We start from the raw sequence: 16,067 nt of genomic DNA, 5'->3' as shown, positions 1-16,067 counted from the left end.
GAGTTGCTCCAGCACCCCACCGACTGCTGTGTCGGATGCGTCCACCGTGAGGGCGGTCGGAACGTCCGTTCTGGGGTTCACCAGCATCGCGGCATCTGCCAAGGCTTCCTTGGCTTTAACGAAAGCGGCCGCGGCCTCCTCGTCCCAATTAATGTCCTTGCCTTTACCCGACATCAGGGTGTACAAAGGGCGCATGATACGGGCTGCTGAGGGGAGGAAACGGTGGTAGAAGTTCACCATACCAATGAACTCCTGCAGGCCTTTGACCGTGTTGGGCCGGGCAAAGCGGCGGTTCGCGTCTACCTTGACGGGCAGAGGTGTTGCCCCGTCTTTGGTAATCCTGTGGCCCAGGAAGTCGATGGTATCGAGACCGAACTGGCATTTGGCCGGGTTGATCGTGAGGCCGAAGTCACTCAGGCGGGAGTAGAGCTGGCGGAAGTGGGGCAGATGCTCCTGACGACAACTGCTGGCTGTAAGGATGTTGTCCAAATAGATGAATGCTAAGTCCAGGTCGCGTCCCACCGCGTCCATTAGCCGCTGGAACGTCTGTGTGGCATTCTTCAGGCCGAACGGCATTCGGAGGAACTCGAAAAGGCCGAACTGGGTGATGAGTGGTTTTGGGGATGTCTTCAGGGTGCACCGGGATTTGATGGTATCCCCGGACGAGGTCTACTTTGTAAAAGATTCTTGCCCCGTGCAGGTTTGCTGCAAAGTCCTGAATGTGCGGCACGGGGTAGCGGTCTGGAGTGGTAGCCTCGTTCAGTCTGCGGTAGTCGCCGCATGGTCTCCAACCCCCGGCTGCTTTGGGCACCATGTGCAGGGGGGAGGCCCATGGGCTGTCGGACCTCCGTACGATCCCCAATTCCTCCATCCTCTTGAACTCCTCCTTCGCCAGGCGGAGCTTTTCCAGGGGGAGTCTTTGTGCGCGGGCGTGGAGGGGTGGTCCCTGGGTCGGAATGTGGTGCTGTACCCCGTGTCTGGGCATGGCTGCCGTGAACTTCGGTGCCAGAATCGATGGAAAGTCCGCCAGGATTCTGGTGAATTCGTTGTCCGACAGCGTGATGGATTCCAGGTTTGGGGCCGGCAACTTGGCTTCACCCAGGGAGAACATCTGGAAAGTCTCGGCGTGTACCAGTCTTTTCCCTTGCAAGTCGACCAACAGGCTGTGAGCTCGCAAGAAGTCCGCCCCCAGGAGTGGTTGGGCCACCGCGGACAGTGTGAAATCCCACGTGAACCGGCTGGCGCCGAACTACAGCTGCATTGTGCGGGTGCCGTAGGTCCGTATCGTGCTGCCGTTTGCGGCCTTCAGGGTGGGTCCTGGCTTCCTGTTGCGGATGTCGTACCCCGTCGGGGGCAAGACGCTGATCTCCGCTCCGGTGTCGACCAAGAAGCGGCGTCCCGACTGTTTGTCCCAGACGTACAAGAGGCTGTCCTGGTGGCCAGCTGCTATAGTCATTAGCGGCAGCTGGCCCTGGCCCTGGCCCTTGCAGGGCGGGCGACAACGGCAGGCTTTTGTGCCCCACCGCTGGTGGTAGAAACACCACTGTTCACTGTCCTCTTCACTCCTGTCTCTGTGTTGTGTGCGCCCCCCTGCCGTGCCTGGTCTGGTCTGCTGTTGGGTGCGTGGCCTGGTAATCTGACCGACGGACGCCACACTCTCCCTCTTGACTTTCCGCAGCACGTCTGCCCGGGCAGCCATCTTCCGGGGGTCGCTGAAATCTGCGTCGGCCAGCAGCAGATGTATGGTCTCAGGCAATTGCTCTAGGAACGCTTGCTCGAACATGAGGCAGGGCTTGTGTCCGTCAGCCAGGGCCAGCATCTCGTTCATCAATGCTGACGGCAGTCTGTCTCCCAAACCGTCCAGGTGAAGCGGGCGGGCACCCCGCTCACGCCGTGAGAGGTCAAAGGTCCCAATGAGCAGCGCTTTGAATGCTTCATATTTGCCTTCTTCCGGGGGTGACTGTATGAAATCCGCAACCTGGGCAGCCGTCTTCTGGTCAAGGGCGTTCACCACGTGATAGTAACGCGTGGAATCAGAGGATATCTGCCGAATCTGGAACTGGGCTTTTGCTTGTCTAAAGCACACGCGTGGTCGCCGCGTCCAGAATGTCGGCAGGTTTAGCGAAACTGTGTGAACAGATGAAGAGTCGGTCATCTTTGGTCCAAATCCCGTTTGGACTGTCGGGGTCACCAATGTTGCGATGTGCTACACACAGCGCTGAAATAACGACACGCAGTTGGTAAGTCGTTTCGAGACTAGTTTATTCAAACTTCGCGGCGCTGACATTTAATCCCTAGCGCCCGCCCTCTCCGGGTGGAAATGACGTCAGAGGTGCATCACCAAAGTCTCCTCCCGCGCGCTGGCTATTTGTGAGCCTGTTCGCCTGCGCAGAAAGCGGGTCGCCACAACAGCCTGATCACAGCACACGGTCATAAGCCATTCGATGATGGCCGATGTATTTCTCTCCCAATACCGTTCTCCTGCCCTCCCCACTTAAATTATGATGCCTCTATTCATGACGGACCTATTAACCTCTGCTTAAAATACTGTATATTCAATCTTTTGGCCTCAGCAACAGTCTGTGGCAACGAGGCCGTTAGACACATTGCCTCTGGCAATAGAAATTCCGCCTCAGCTCTGTTCTGAAGGCAACATTCCTCCATTCGGAGGCTACGGTCTCTGGTCTTAGACTCTCCGACTGTTGAATAATCTTCAGCTTGACGGCTCAATCTGAGCCTTTCAATTACAGGTAAGCTTCCCCACTTCTCCCACTCCATCCTGCTAAACTCCAGCGAATACAGGCACAGGGCCATCAAACACACCTCATGCGTTAAACCGTTTATTCTCGTAAATCTACTCTGTAGGATCGCCAATGTCAGCCCATATTTTAGTAAACACGGGTCCTCAGGACAGTAAATTATCAAAGTGCATAGGGCTAAAATTTGCATAATTACCTGCTGCATGTGCGAGAACACCATTAATTACTATTACGAGAGGCACATGTGAGAAGGAAAAGGTACAGTCATCTTTGGAAAGACACTCACCTGGAAGAGCAATGACGGCGAGGACGGGGAAGAAAATCACTGGAATGGTTTGTAAAGTCTCATTTCCAGTCTGAGATGGTAGTGAGGAAGGTAAATGCTGTTACGTATTCAGGCAACAATAAATATATGTGAGTTAGGCAAGGGTTTTTATAATAAATAACACGTTTATTAAACACTGAAAACAAACCCCCCAAAAGTAAACAAACACTAACGTAACCGGAAAACAGCTGCTGTGCGGCAGCTTCACAGTTCTTAAAGCGATACAGCTCTAACAGTTCTTAAAGCGATATGCCGAAAGTTCAAAATGCTCACAGTCCATTTAAAAGGAGAGACTTTTTAAGGCGATTTAAATTCTCTTTCACGTCGTTGTCCTTCAATCCCCGGCGTCGAACTCTTCCCACGTAGAATTTTATGAAACGTAATGGTTTAAAGGCACTGACCTTTCCTTCCACACTCTGTCCTCAATCTCCTGCTATCCCAGCAGAGATTAACACGAGAACAGTCAACGAAATCCTTCCGAATAAGGATCACACAAGGTCGAAACCATTCCACCGTCGAAATTCGATTCTCCTCGATCTTTAACTTCCTAAACTTTTATCTTCACTCTCCACTAGCAGTATTGTAAGAAACTGCTGGCAATGACCTTTTAAACTTTAGGCAAGAGATAAAACTTCATTTTCCAACTAAACTGCGTCATCACATTAAATTACGCAGTGGCATGAAGTCAACATGGCAAATCCAGCCACGAACTGCCCCACCTGACAGGGTGGGTCTTCCTTTTATACCCTGTAAAAAAAACCTGTCACATGACCTCTACTGGCGGGAAAATGACGTCACTCCACCATCACAAGACCATTACCTCAAGTCCAGTATAACTTCAACCCCAATCACGTGACAAGGGTACCACTGCCACGTGTCACGAGTACGTAACAATGCAATGTCAGCATTTATTTCGAGAAAACTAGAAAATAAAAACGAATATGTAATGCTGAGCCTTTATAAGGTTTTGGTGAGACCGCAGTTGGAATATGGTGAACAGTTTGAGTCACCAATCTTAAACGGATGTACCGGCAAAGGAGAGAGTCCAGAGGACAGTAACGAAAACGATTCCCGGAAGAAAAGAGTTCCGTACGAGGAATACTTTAGGACCCTGGGCCTTGGTCGCTGGAATTTGGAAGAATGAGATGGGGATCTTATTGAAATCAATCGGATATTGTCAGGCTAAGACAGAATGGACATGGAGAGGATTTACATATAGTGCTAATCATGGGCCAGTGGACACAGCCTCAGATAAAAACGTCCCTTTAGAAAAGGGACAAGAAGCAATATCTGTAGCTACAAAGTTATGGATTTTTGGAATTTATTCCCACGGGTAGCCGTGAAGGGCAAGTAATTGGGTACATTTAAAGCGGAGGTAGAGGAGGTGGACAGATAGTAAGAGTTCAAATGTTTCGAGGAGAAGGCAAGGTAATGGAGTTGAGAGGAATGATATGTATGACCATAAGACCATAAGACATAGAAGCAGAATTAGGCCATTTGGCACATCGAGTCTGCTCCGCCATTCAATCATGGCTGTTCTTTTTTTTCTCTCTCCTCATTAGCTCCAGTTCCCAGCCCTCTCCAGTAACATTTGGTGTCATGTCCAATCAAAAACCTACCAATCTCTGCCTTAAGTACAGCCAATTACCTGGCCTCCACGACTGGATATGGCAATAAATTCTACAAATTCACTGCCCTTTGGCTGAAGAGATTTCTCTCAATCTCTGATTTAAAAGGGCGCCCCTCTATTCTGAGGCTGTGCCCTCTTGTCGTAGATGTGACAAAATTTGGATGCCTGGATGTTTTAAAGTGACTGTTTCAAAGGGGGTCCCCCCGATTACCATGTCACGACGAGGATGGGATTCGAACCCACGCGTGCAGAGCACAATGGATTAGCAGTCCATCGCCTTAACCTCTCGGCCACCTCGTCTGCTCTTCTCTGTCTTCTGTTCCGAACTTCTGAGTTTGTTCACTGCATTTAAAACTTTTGCCGATTTACTTTGCTCGCCGTGCTTACCAGAATTCATGGAGGAGAATAAGGGCAGTTTAGAGAGATATTTACTAACCACAGGAAACATGGAATTATGTATTTTATACACTTTAGACGCTGTGGACGTGCTGTGGCATAAGTATTGATTCCGCGCTCTGTAACTCGGAGAAACTGTGAATGTTTTGAGCTGTAAAATGAGATAAATATATGTTGAGTGAAATAAAATTTCAATAGCTTTGTTATCATATTGCTGGATTTCAAGTAAACAGATATTATAGGTGTTTGTCATCTGGTTCGAGAATGAAGATTTTCCGTGTAAGGGGCAAATGCAATAACCCGATAACTACCACATTACAGACACGCTGAAGAGCAGGTCCGGCTGTGCGCAGCAGCAGATCCGTACACCCTAACGCTTACCCGAAACAAACACACGGCTGCTCGGTTCTGGAATACCAAACCAGCGGCTGAAATATCTAAACACAAATCGCGCTCACTCTATCAATAATGTATTGAATGTGGTGGAGCATTGTCACTGATTCCAATCCCAGAATATATGGCCGCTGCAAAAGTCAGTGGCGTGTGCCTTTGAGAATTCCTTTCTTTGTGAAACAAAGAGAATATTGAACAGCCCAAAGCAGGAATGCATGGAGAGATATTGACACAACAATGGTCGGATGTTCACCTGGGATGAAGTCACTGCATGCGAGTACTTTTAGTTCGGTCAGGAAATCATTTCAAAGGTGGAAACTCCTTGCAGCATTCAGCATGTTCCCCATTTTTCCCCTCGGCCTTTCTCACAGAACTTGACCGTGTGGCCTAATGGATAAGGCGTCTGACTTCGGTGCTGGATTGGTAGAAGTCATCAGAAGATTGCAGGTTCGAGTCCTGCCGCGGTCTTTTACCAAACTAGTGGATTCGGTTTCATTCTGTCTCTCACTCTCTGCAGCATGGTTGTCTCAATTCAGAGTGGGGATTAATCGGAGTACCCCACCCTGGGGGAAACCGTAATGCCTCGTCTTCGTTGTACGCAACATATAATATCATGTGTCTAGTCTGTGCAATATTTCTACAGACACTTTCATAAACAATTGGTTGGAGCTTTCCAGACGTTCAGGAGGAGCTGCTGCTGGGAAGGTGAAATTTATTTCACATTCAGCTCCGTCTCCGAGCCGCCTTTTCGGCAAGAATTCATCACCCAGTACTGACGGTGCATTCTCATGACTCCAACCCTCCTCCTCTTCTTGGACACAAGGCGCTGGTTCTCCGCCAGCTCTGGGACGTCTTCATCACCATTTGCCAACTAGACGTCAACCGCCTCAACATCAGGATTCCTCACCGCTCCTCGAACCTCAACCCCTCTGAATGCACTGCCCTCCCAAATCTCAACCCCCATCCCCAAAATTACCATCGATCCCGCAGACAACGTGCTGCTGTTGTAGAATAGCGGACTGACCTCTACCTTGCTGAGAGCAGGCGGTAACTCTCAGACACGTCCTCGTGCCTACACCTTGAATAATCCGGACACCGGGCAATCAGGGTACTGCCTCCGAAATTATCACTGACTTCATCAACTCTGGAGAACCTCCATTCGCTGTAGAAAACTCATGGCTCCATTGCCCTGAACTGCTCGCTTCTACCTCCTACTTGATTCACAAGTCTGAATGTCCGTAGAGGCCCATTGTCTCGGCCTGCTCCCACACCACTGATCCTGTGATCTCATAGCTCCAGTCCAGCCTATGCCCCTTACTTTAGCCCCTTCCCAGTTGCATTCGCGAAACTTCCCGTGCTCTCGATCAACTCACTAATTTTCAGTTCCCTTGCCCTGACCGTCTCATTTTCTCCATGGATGTCCAGTCTCTCAGCAAAATGACCTTAAAACACTCCGCATTTCTCAAGGAAAGAACCAACCCAGTTCCCCTGTATCATCACTATCCTCCGTCTGGCAGAACTGGTCCTCACTGCAACAGTTTCTCCTTCCGTTCCTCCCACTTACACCAAATTCAATGGGTAGCCGTTGACACTCGCATGAGTCCCAGTTATGTCTCACTTTTCATTAGCTAAGTAAAACAATCCATGTACCAAACCTTTCCTGGTAACGCACCCCAACGCTTCCATCTCTAAATCGACGAAAGTATTCTGCCGCTTCACGCACTCACGCTGAGCTCGACAATTTCACCCACTTCGCCTCCAGCTTCCACCCTGCCCTTAAGCGTCTCACACAATGCAAGCAAAACAAAGGAAGGAGACACCAGAGGTCCATGAGCCAGTCCTCATCGGAGGGTCAGAGAGGGAGAGCAACTTTAAATTCCTGAGTGTTACTATTTCAGTGGGATTGTCCTGTACCCATCACTAGTGCAATTGCGAAGAAAGCACGGCAGAGCCTCTAGTTTCTTAGGAGTCTGCGGAGATCGGCATGACATCTAAAACTTTGACAAATCTCTATAGATGCGATACAGAGTGCAGCGACTGTCAGCATCATGGCTTTGTACAGAATGTGGTGGATTCGCCCAGTACCTGTCCGGTAAAGCTCTCCCATCACTGAACACATCTCTCTTTGTGGACGTTGCTATTGCTTATGTGGTGGATGGTGGCGCTGCTGATGTTTGCTGAAACGTGGGGGTGGGTGTGTGTGTGTGTGTGTGTGTGTGGGGGGGGGGGTGTTATTGATACTTTTCTGCTGCTTGTGCTGCTTTCTTATTCTCATCAACCCCTATTTTCCTGCCTTCTGCCCGGGAACTTTGACGCCCTGACGGATCAGAAACCTATCAACTTTTGCTTTATAAAAACCCAATGACTCCGCCTCTACAGCCGTCCGTAGCAATGAGTTCCCTAGATTGGCCACTCTGATGGAATAATTTTACCCTCATATTTCTTCTAAAGGGGCGCGCTTGTATTCTGATGCAGTGCCGTGTCGTCTCAGACTCCCTCCACTACGTGAATTATTCCACCGCATCCACACTCACACGGTCTTTCAATAATCTATAGTTGTCAATAGTATGCATCCACATTTATCAAACGCTACCCACACGTAAACCATTTAATTTCGGGGTCATTCCGTCACTATTGCATCATCAATGGTGACGGGGAGGATCCGGAGGATAGCAGATGTTCCTCCCTTATTCATAAAAGGGAGTAGAGATCGCCCAGGAAATTATAGACCAGTGAGGCTTACTTCGGTGGTTGGTAAACAGATGGAAGAGATCCTGAGAGGCAGGATTTATGAAGATTTGGAGAGGCGTAATATGATTAGGAATAGTCAGCATGGCTTTGTGAAAGGTAGGTCGTGCCTTACAAGCCTGATTAAATTTTTTTTGGATGTTACTAAACACATTGATGAAGGAAGAGCAGCACATGTAGTGTATAAGCATTTCAGCAAGGCATTAGATAGGGCGCCCCATGCAAGGCTTATTGAGAAAGTAAGGAGAAATGGGATCCAAGGGGATATTCCTTTGCGGATAAGAAATGGCTTCTCCACAGAAAGCAAAGAGTGGTTGTAGAAGTTCATATTTTCCAGGGAGTTCCGTGACCAGTGGTGTGTCTCAGGGATCTGTTCTGGGACTCCGACTCTTCGTGATTTTTATAAATGATGTAGATGAGGAAGTGGAGGGATCAGTTAGTAAATGTGCTGATGACACGAAGGTTGGGGGTGTTGTAGATAGTGTGGAAGCCTGTCATAGGTTACGGCGGGATATTGATAGGATGCAAAACTGGGCTGAGAAGTGGCAGATGGATTTCAAACCAGAGAAGTGAGAGGGGATGTTACCAGAAGTGTGTTCTGTGACGTTCAGCCGGCTAAGAGGCTCCATTTTTGATTTGCTGTCTGTATTTACTCCCGCAGCGTTCGTCTCTCCCGAGACTGCCCAAAAGGCCGTGGGACTAGTTACCCATAGTTGTGGGTCTGCTCACGAGCACCAGGGCGCGTCCACACACTGGTGGGCCTGCGAGCTGCGTGTGCAGGAGCCAGACGTCCTCCCTGTCCTTTGGAGTTCAGCCTGCGTCCGAAAGTAGTGCAGTTTCCCTGTGTCCCCAGTGAGTAGGCTCTACATGAGGCTTGCTGTTGGAGAGGCTATACACTGGTGGGTAGAGAATTACAAGTTCAGGTCTCCTTTTCACTTCGCCGAAAGTGGGAGCCACAAACACTACCCACTATGCTGTCACACTAGATGCATCACAACAACCGTATTGACACCTATCTGTGACCCTCTTGAATGTCACCCTTCGGCGACCTATGCAGCAGGGAGAAAACCGATTGTTCCAGGTAACCTTCTCATGAAAAGTTCCCGGTGTGCTTTCCATCCTTCCTATGCCTTTTTTACATGGAAAAATCGGTTTCAGCGAATATGCATCCATCGGCTTGATTCGTCCAATTCTGCAAAATTCCCAGTGTCCTGCCATTTACTATTCAAGAACTGCTTTGCCTTAACTTTACGAAGTGCTACGTGTTGTCAAGTTAAATTCCACCTGGCATTCCTTGACCCCTTTCAAAGTCCAAGACACCACCAACACTGATGTCATTTACAAATTTTGAAAGCGTATGACAATATCTAATTAGCCTCTGCCTGTTTAAAATTCTGACAGATCCCAACACCCGAATGCCCTCCTATAACTTCCACCAGCGCTCTTAGGCTCAATGACCTGCATTTTAAGCATCGTTATTCAATTTGCTGTACAGATCAAAGACAGTTCTTATTTAACCATTATGTGCGGGGTGATGCATTTTGTAGGCTCAATTAAGATCGGGATGTCTACATTATTGATAAGGCTTTAAGGATTTGGAGATTTGTTTATAAATCCAAAGATCCACGATGGCACTGGCGATACAGGTGACGTATTGCCGACAGTTCGCAAAATGTCTGGATGTATTTCTTCTGAACTACTGTCGCTGCAATCTGAAACCCCTAATCTCCCTTTAAGAAATGTACTTTTGAGCTGTCTAAATTAATTGGCAGTCTAACGAGCTGCTGATGGACCAGGTGGCCTTGACTCTCGGGAATGCAGGTGCGGCACCTTTCAGCGATCACCGAAGGTCAGCCATTACCATTCCCGGAAAAGAGGTCGGTTTGGAAGACTTCAAGCCAGACTAAATCGACGAGCTATGAAACAGCCTCTACCCGGCATTTTCCTAGACAAAAGCCAATTATTTGAAAACAAGATACATTACGTAAGCGCAATATTGCAGTTTCGGAGGGATCTGAGGGACTGCTGTCTTCTCTGTTTCATGAGAAATGGCTCAGTTCGTTGGAACAGCCGGAAGGCTTCTCAATCAACCTTTCAGAGAAGATAAGAAGGTATTGTGGTGCTGGGGGGGGGGGGGGGGGGGGGAGGTCGTGGGGGCGGCGGTGTTGTTTCGTGATAAATTATTCATGCTCTCCGTATACAGCCGTCTTACCGCACCCTCGTTCGCCCAACCGCAACATCCAATGATTAAGTTCTGTCGGTGCCACTTACCGAGAGGGTTCTCCTCATTGATCCGGATGGCACGTTACATACCCCAGAGCAGATGTTAAGCAAGCATACCATGTACTGAGTGCCGTGACCAGCAAACAAGGAACTGCCTACCCTGGGGACTTGTGGTGAACTACATATACTTGTCTGGACACGCCCCCTGCTGACTGCTCCTGTGGCTCCTCCCACAGACCCCGGTATAAAGACGGTTGAGGTCTGAGCCCGGCCTCTCTGTCTCCAGGATCTAGTTTGGTGGTCAACCACTGCTTGTCCTTCTTCCAGTCAATAAAAGCCGATATCTCGTCTTTACGTCTCAGAGAGAGTAATTGATGGTGCATCAGGACTTTCAAACCATTGCAGGGGGATTCTATCAGTCTTGTTTAAAGAAATCTAGGCTTATTTGTCATCAGCACGTGATCCGCTGCACCAGGGGCTCCCGCACTCTCGACCACTGTTAGAGCACGATCAGGAAATCCTATCATTACATCCCCCGACCATATCTGGAGCATTCTGAACGTCTGGTTGTCTTTCTCCTACCTCCATCCAGGCGGAGGGTAAGGAAGAAGACAGCAGATGTATCGGCAACAATGTGGCGGGAATCGTAGCGCCGACTGCTGAATTGCTTCGAAGCGATAGACAGAAACAAAAATGACCCGGGGCTCGTAAAAGAATCCAAATCTCGCAATCTTTATAAAGACTCTGGAAACGTGTGTTTCCCATTGATTCATTCAGAGTCCAGAGTGTTGCTTAACCAGAAGCAGTGAATGAAGAGATATATGAAATGCTGAGCAGTAGATTCGTGGCAATATTTATCACATTTATTCATTATTATCTATTTGTTCTTGGGAATTGTTTTATATTTTGCTGATTTATTCGTTGTCTATTGCTGTTGGCAAAGCTTCGTCAGTTTCCCTGGTGGTCTAGTGGTTAGGATTCGGCGCTCTCACCGCCGCGGCCCGAGTTCGATTCCCGGTCAGGGAAATGTAATATTGCCTGCTGCAGCATTGAAATGAGTTTATTTTAAATTATTTTGTGTATTACCTTGCTTCCACAGCAACCCCATTCCCGCCTATGCTTAACCTGCATCCGCCTGATTCAGCACCATAATACCATAAAATATAGGAGCAGAATTGGGCCGTTTGGCCCATCGAGTTTGATTCGACATTTCCTCTCAGCCCGATTCTCCTGCTTTCTATTGGTATCATTTCGTGTCCTCATCAATCAAGAATCTATCGATCTCTGACAAATATACAATGAGACCTGGACTCCACAGGGGGCTGTGGCGGCGAATTCGACAGATTCGTCACTCACTGGCTGAAGAACTCACTCCTCATCCCTGTTATAAAGGATGCTTCTCCATCTCGAGACTGCGTCCTTTGGTCTTAGATTCTCCCACCACAGGAAACATCCTCTCAACATCCGCCCTATCAAGGCCTTTCACCATTCGATAGCTTTCAATGAGGTCACGCGCAATCTATTGAATTTCACTGAATGCAGACCCGGCATCATCAAACGCTCTCATATCACCAGTCATTCAATCCTAGCATTATTCCTCTGAGTCTCCTTTGAACCCTGTCCAGCTTCAGCAATACTTTCTCAGGTAAGTGAACTAAAACTGCTCACAATACTCCAAGCGAGGCCTCGCCAGTTCTTTATTTAGTCTCTGAATCACATCCTTGCTTTATTTTCCAGTCCTCTTGAAATGAATGCGAGCATCGCATTTGCCTTCCTCACCACAGACTCAAGCTACAAATTAGCATTTGGGACATTATGGTGCAGGCGTGTACGTCGCAATGGGAGGCCTGTACAAGGACTCCAAAGGCTCTTAGCGCCTCAGACTTCTTGTTTGACAATAGACAATAGACAATAGGTGCAGAAGTAGATCATTCGGCCCTTCGAGCCCGCAGCGCCATTCTGAAATCATGGCTGATCATCTACTATCAATACCCGGTTCCTGCCTTGTCCCCATATCCCTTGATTCCCCTATCCATAAGATACCTGTCTAGCTCCTTCTTGAAAGCATTTTCTCTCCTTTTAGGAGATCTGTCCCTTCATTTCCTGTATGAAAGTGTATGACCATATATCTCCCTGCACTGCATCCCATCTACCACTTCGTTGTCCACTCTCCCAACCTAAGTTCTTCTGTGGCCTCTCTACCTCCGAGAAGGACCTCCTGCTCGTTTCGCTTTGAAGAATCTGTGCATGTTGAGTGGAGTGATTGGACCATTCCAGGTGCCAGGCCCCTGCACTGGAATTGTTGGAATGTTTCATTAATTTCATCTGCTTTACCAGTGGGATCAAAGCGCGTTTCATTACAATATTCATTGCCCATTTAGCGCTCGTGTAAGCTTCTTCGACTCATCTATTTGCCATCTGTCTACATGTGCTTGTTTAATTGTCAACATACCAGATACTCTTAATTCAGGTACTCTGATATTCAGATACTCTGAATCTGGCTTTTGGTGTTTGATCGAAGACTTCTTGCTTACACATTCGTCCTGTTAGTGAAGGCATCACGGGATTCCATTGTCACGCATTGCTCGTAAGAATCGGAAAGTGAGTCAGAGACAATATTATTGCTCAGTAATATGACAGTATCTCCATCGCCTGTTCATAGCGATAGCTGACTTAGTAACCAAGGATTCTTCTTTGCCATTGCCTTCCATTGTCAGGGTCCAGTCCGTGAACCATTCATTTCAGTTAATTTCCTTTTCTCCGTGTTCCACTGGGCTGCTTGATTAGATTACCGGATCCTCATTCGAAACGGCAGCATAAAAACTCCGGCTTATATCTACTCGCTGCTTGTTCGTCACCTCAGCCAGGGCGGCGATCAATGTTCCGAGCGGCCAAGAATAAGGGACCGTCTTCATGTCAGGAACGGGGGCCGGATGGACCCAAACGCAGGACGCAGACACTGAAGTACTAGGGGGAGGACAAGATGGGGATGCCATGGCAATTAAGGGTTAATGCAGGCGGGGCTGGATCGAAGAGTTCAGACGGGGCCGGCAGGCAGGCGGATCCCAGAGTTCAGACGCGGCAGGGCAGGCAGGAGGATCCCAGAGTTCAGACGGGGCCGGCAGGCAGGAGGATCCCAGAGTTCAGACGGGGCAGGCAGCCAGGAGGATCCCAGAGTTCAGACGATGCAGGCAGGCAGGGAGATCCCACAGTTCGGGGCAGGTAGGCAGGTAGATCTCACAGTTCGGGGCAGGCAGGGAGATCCCACAGTTCGGGGCAGGCAGGCAGGTAGATCACACAGTTCGAGGCAGGCTGGCAGGCAGATCACACAGTTCGAGGCAGGCTGGCAGGCAGATTCCTCATGACGGGCGGCAGGGATCCCGGGCAGGGCCACCTCCCAGGCGGAAATCACCGAGGCCTGGGCCAGTCGCGGACACGTGGGCAGCTGCGGGGCACAACCCTTAGGGAGCGATAGGTGGAAAAGGTAGATCCCCCGCTGGGCAGAGGCTGTTCAGCCGGACCCGCCCAACGGAAGCAACGGGTAGGAGGGGGCAGAACCCCCGCCGGGCAGCAGCAGTCCAGCCGGACCCACCCGACGGAGGCAACGAGTAGGAAGCTGGGTCCAGGGTGAGCAGCAGAACTACAGTGATCCAACGGGGACATTGGTAAAGGCAACCAAAAGCGCGGGAAGACGAATAAGACGTAACAGCGGGACCAGCGCACCCGAGAGGAGCAGGAAAAGCATGAGGAACCGGGTAAAACAGGTACAGAGTAGGTTGCAGAGCGGAATAGAGAGCCTGTTGCAGAACAGGCAAAGGGCAGTATACGGAGTAAGATTCGGAACAAACGAACCAGGTATAGAGCAGGTTAAACCGGCTTCGGAGCAGACAGGAAGCAGAACAGAACGCCCGGTCTCCGTCCCACGGCCCCTTATAAACACCTGCAGCCGAATTGGCCACAGGTGTGCCCCCTTGATCCAGGATGATCTGAACAGGCTCAAAGGGGCCGGGAGGGACAGCTGCAAGACCCGGAGTCCGGAGCTCGCGGACCGGATCGAGACCCGGAACGCGGCTTCCGGACCGGACCCTGACACTTCAGGAGCTTCTGCGTATCAAGATTCGTATTGACTGTAGTTGCTTGTTTTTGTCGTCTCGTGTCCAGCTGAGTGTTTCCGGCCGTTTTGCCGCTGCTTCGAGCCAGGGCGCGAGTAGTCTGTCTCCCAGTCCGAGTCAAGGCTCCGACTCCCAGTCCGAGTCAAGGCTCCGACTCCCAATCCAAGTCAAGGCCTCGAGTCCAGTCAAGGCTCCGTGTCCAGTCAAGTGACTGCCAGCCGTTTGCCGCTTTATGAGCTTCTCCGTGTCAAGAGACGAATTGTCTGTTATTATACGGTTTCCGTCCTCCCGTTACCAGCCGAGTAGGTCCAAGTTACCGCTTCTCTGAGTTGGGAATTCTGTCTCTTCATGTCCCAGTCCAAGTCCAGACTCTGTGTTCACGTCAAGTCTAAGTCCTGGCTCCGAGTCCGTCAGGTCCAAGTCCGTCTCCGTGTCAAGTCTCCCTGCCTGTGTCCTGCACTTGAGGCACTTCCCTGTCGGCCCATTGTAACATCCATATCATGGCTGTCCAATGATATCTGACATATCACACTGATACGAGTCGTGAAGTAATAATGAATTTATACAGACACTTCGACTCAAAGAACCATTCCGTCCACTATCCCCACCAGAGTAAGTCCCAGTTTCCTGCGTGCGGACCATATTCCTCCAGGACCCGCCCTTCCGTGAAACTGTTCTACCTGCCTGATCTACTTCTTCTGGCAGCTCATTCCACATATTCACTAAACTCTTCGTAAAAACGTTGTTGCTCATGTTCCTTTCAAATATTCCACAATATTTTGGTCCCTTTGCACAGGAAAAAAGACTGTTAACATTCATTTTATCTCTGTTGTAAATCGCATTCTGCTCGTCCTGGAATAAGCAAATGACAGCCTTGGACAAACTCTTTTATAACCCAGTTTTCCTTGTCCTGAAAACATCATAGTATAACTTACTTGTACTCTTTCCAGTTTGACGGCCTATTTTGTATAATAGAGCGTCCGAAACTGTAAATGGCGCTGTATCTACAACCGTAACAACGACCTGTCATAATGTTTTATTTTCCGTTCCTTCCTGTTGCCCTGAATGAGGAAGGACGGAATGAGAAACGGCTTTTCACTATCCTATCAGAATCAGCGAACAGTGAGCTTGTGCCTCTTGGTCCCTCGTGCCAATTGTACTCCATAATGCCCGGCTAATTGCAGCACAAATGCTTTGCATGTTTTATTTCCAAGATGCACGACGTCATAGTGATCTGCATTGGAATCCATTTACCACACATCCTCTCACCTCTTTGATCCAGGTACGCTTGTAATCAACAGTAATCTCCCTCAGTATCAACAACACCGCCGAAGTTTGTGTTATGCAGAAACTTCCTGATCAAGACGCGATTTCGCATCAGAACTATCGACATAAGTAACGATTAGCGACTACTGTGTGATACCAAAAGTCTCCCATATCGATGTGACTACCACACATCCTCCCCTGCACCGTCCAGTTTC

At 49.2% G+C, this 16,067-nt stretch overlaps 3 non-coding genes across 3 annotated transcripts; 2 read left to right on the top strand and 1 right to left on the bottom strand.

The window, feature by feature from the left end:
• Positions 1-4,932: 4,932 nt before the first annotated feature.
• trnas-gcu (transfer RNA serine (anticodon GCU)) lies at positions 4,933-5,014 on the bottom strand. Its single transcript has one exon. It is a non-coding gene; the product is annotated as a tRNA-Ser (tRNA).
• Positions 5,015-5,879: 865 nt separating this feature from the next.
• On the top strand, positions 5,880-5,971 carry trnar-ucg (transfer RNA arginine (anticodon UCG)). Its single transcript is given in 2 exon segments — positions 5,880-5,916; positions 5,936-5,971. It is a non-coding gene; the product is annotated as a tRNA-Arg (tRNA).
• A 5,457-nt stretch (positions 5,972-11,428) lies between these two features.
• trnae-cuc (transfer RNA glutamic acid (anticodon CUC)) lies at positions 11,429-11,500 on the top strand. The gene has a single exon. It is a non-coding gene; the product is annotated as a tRNA-Glu (tRNA).
• The last annotated feature ends 4,567 nt before the right edge of the window (positions 11,501-16,067 follow it).

The sequence above is a fragment of the Hemitrygon akajei genome, chromosome 9, assembly GCF_048418815.1.
Source record: "Hemitrygon akajei chromosome 9, sHemAka1.3, whole genome shotgun sequence".
NCBI lineage: Eukaryota > Metazoa > Chordata > Chondrichthyes > Myliobatiformes > Dasyatidae > Hemitrygon > Hemitrygon akajei.
Note: the sequence above shows the minus strand (reverse complement) of the source record. Positions and strands in the feature narration are given on the sequence as shown.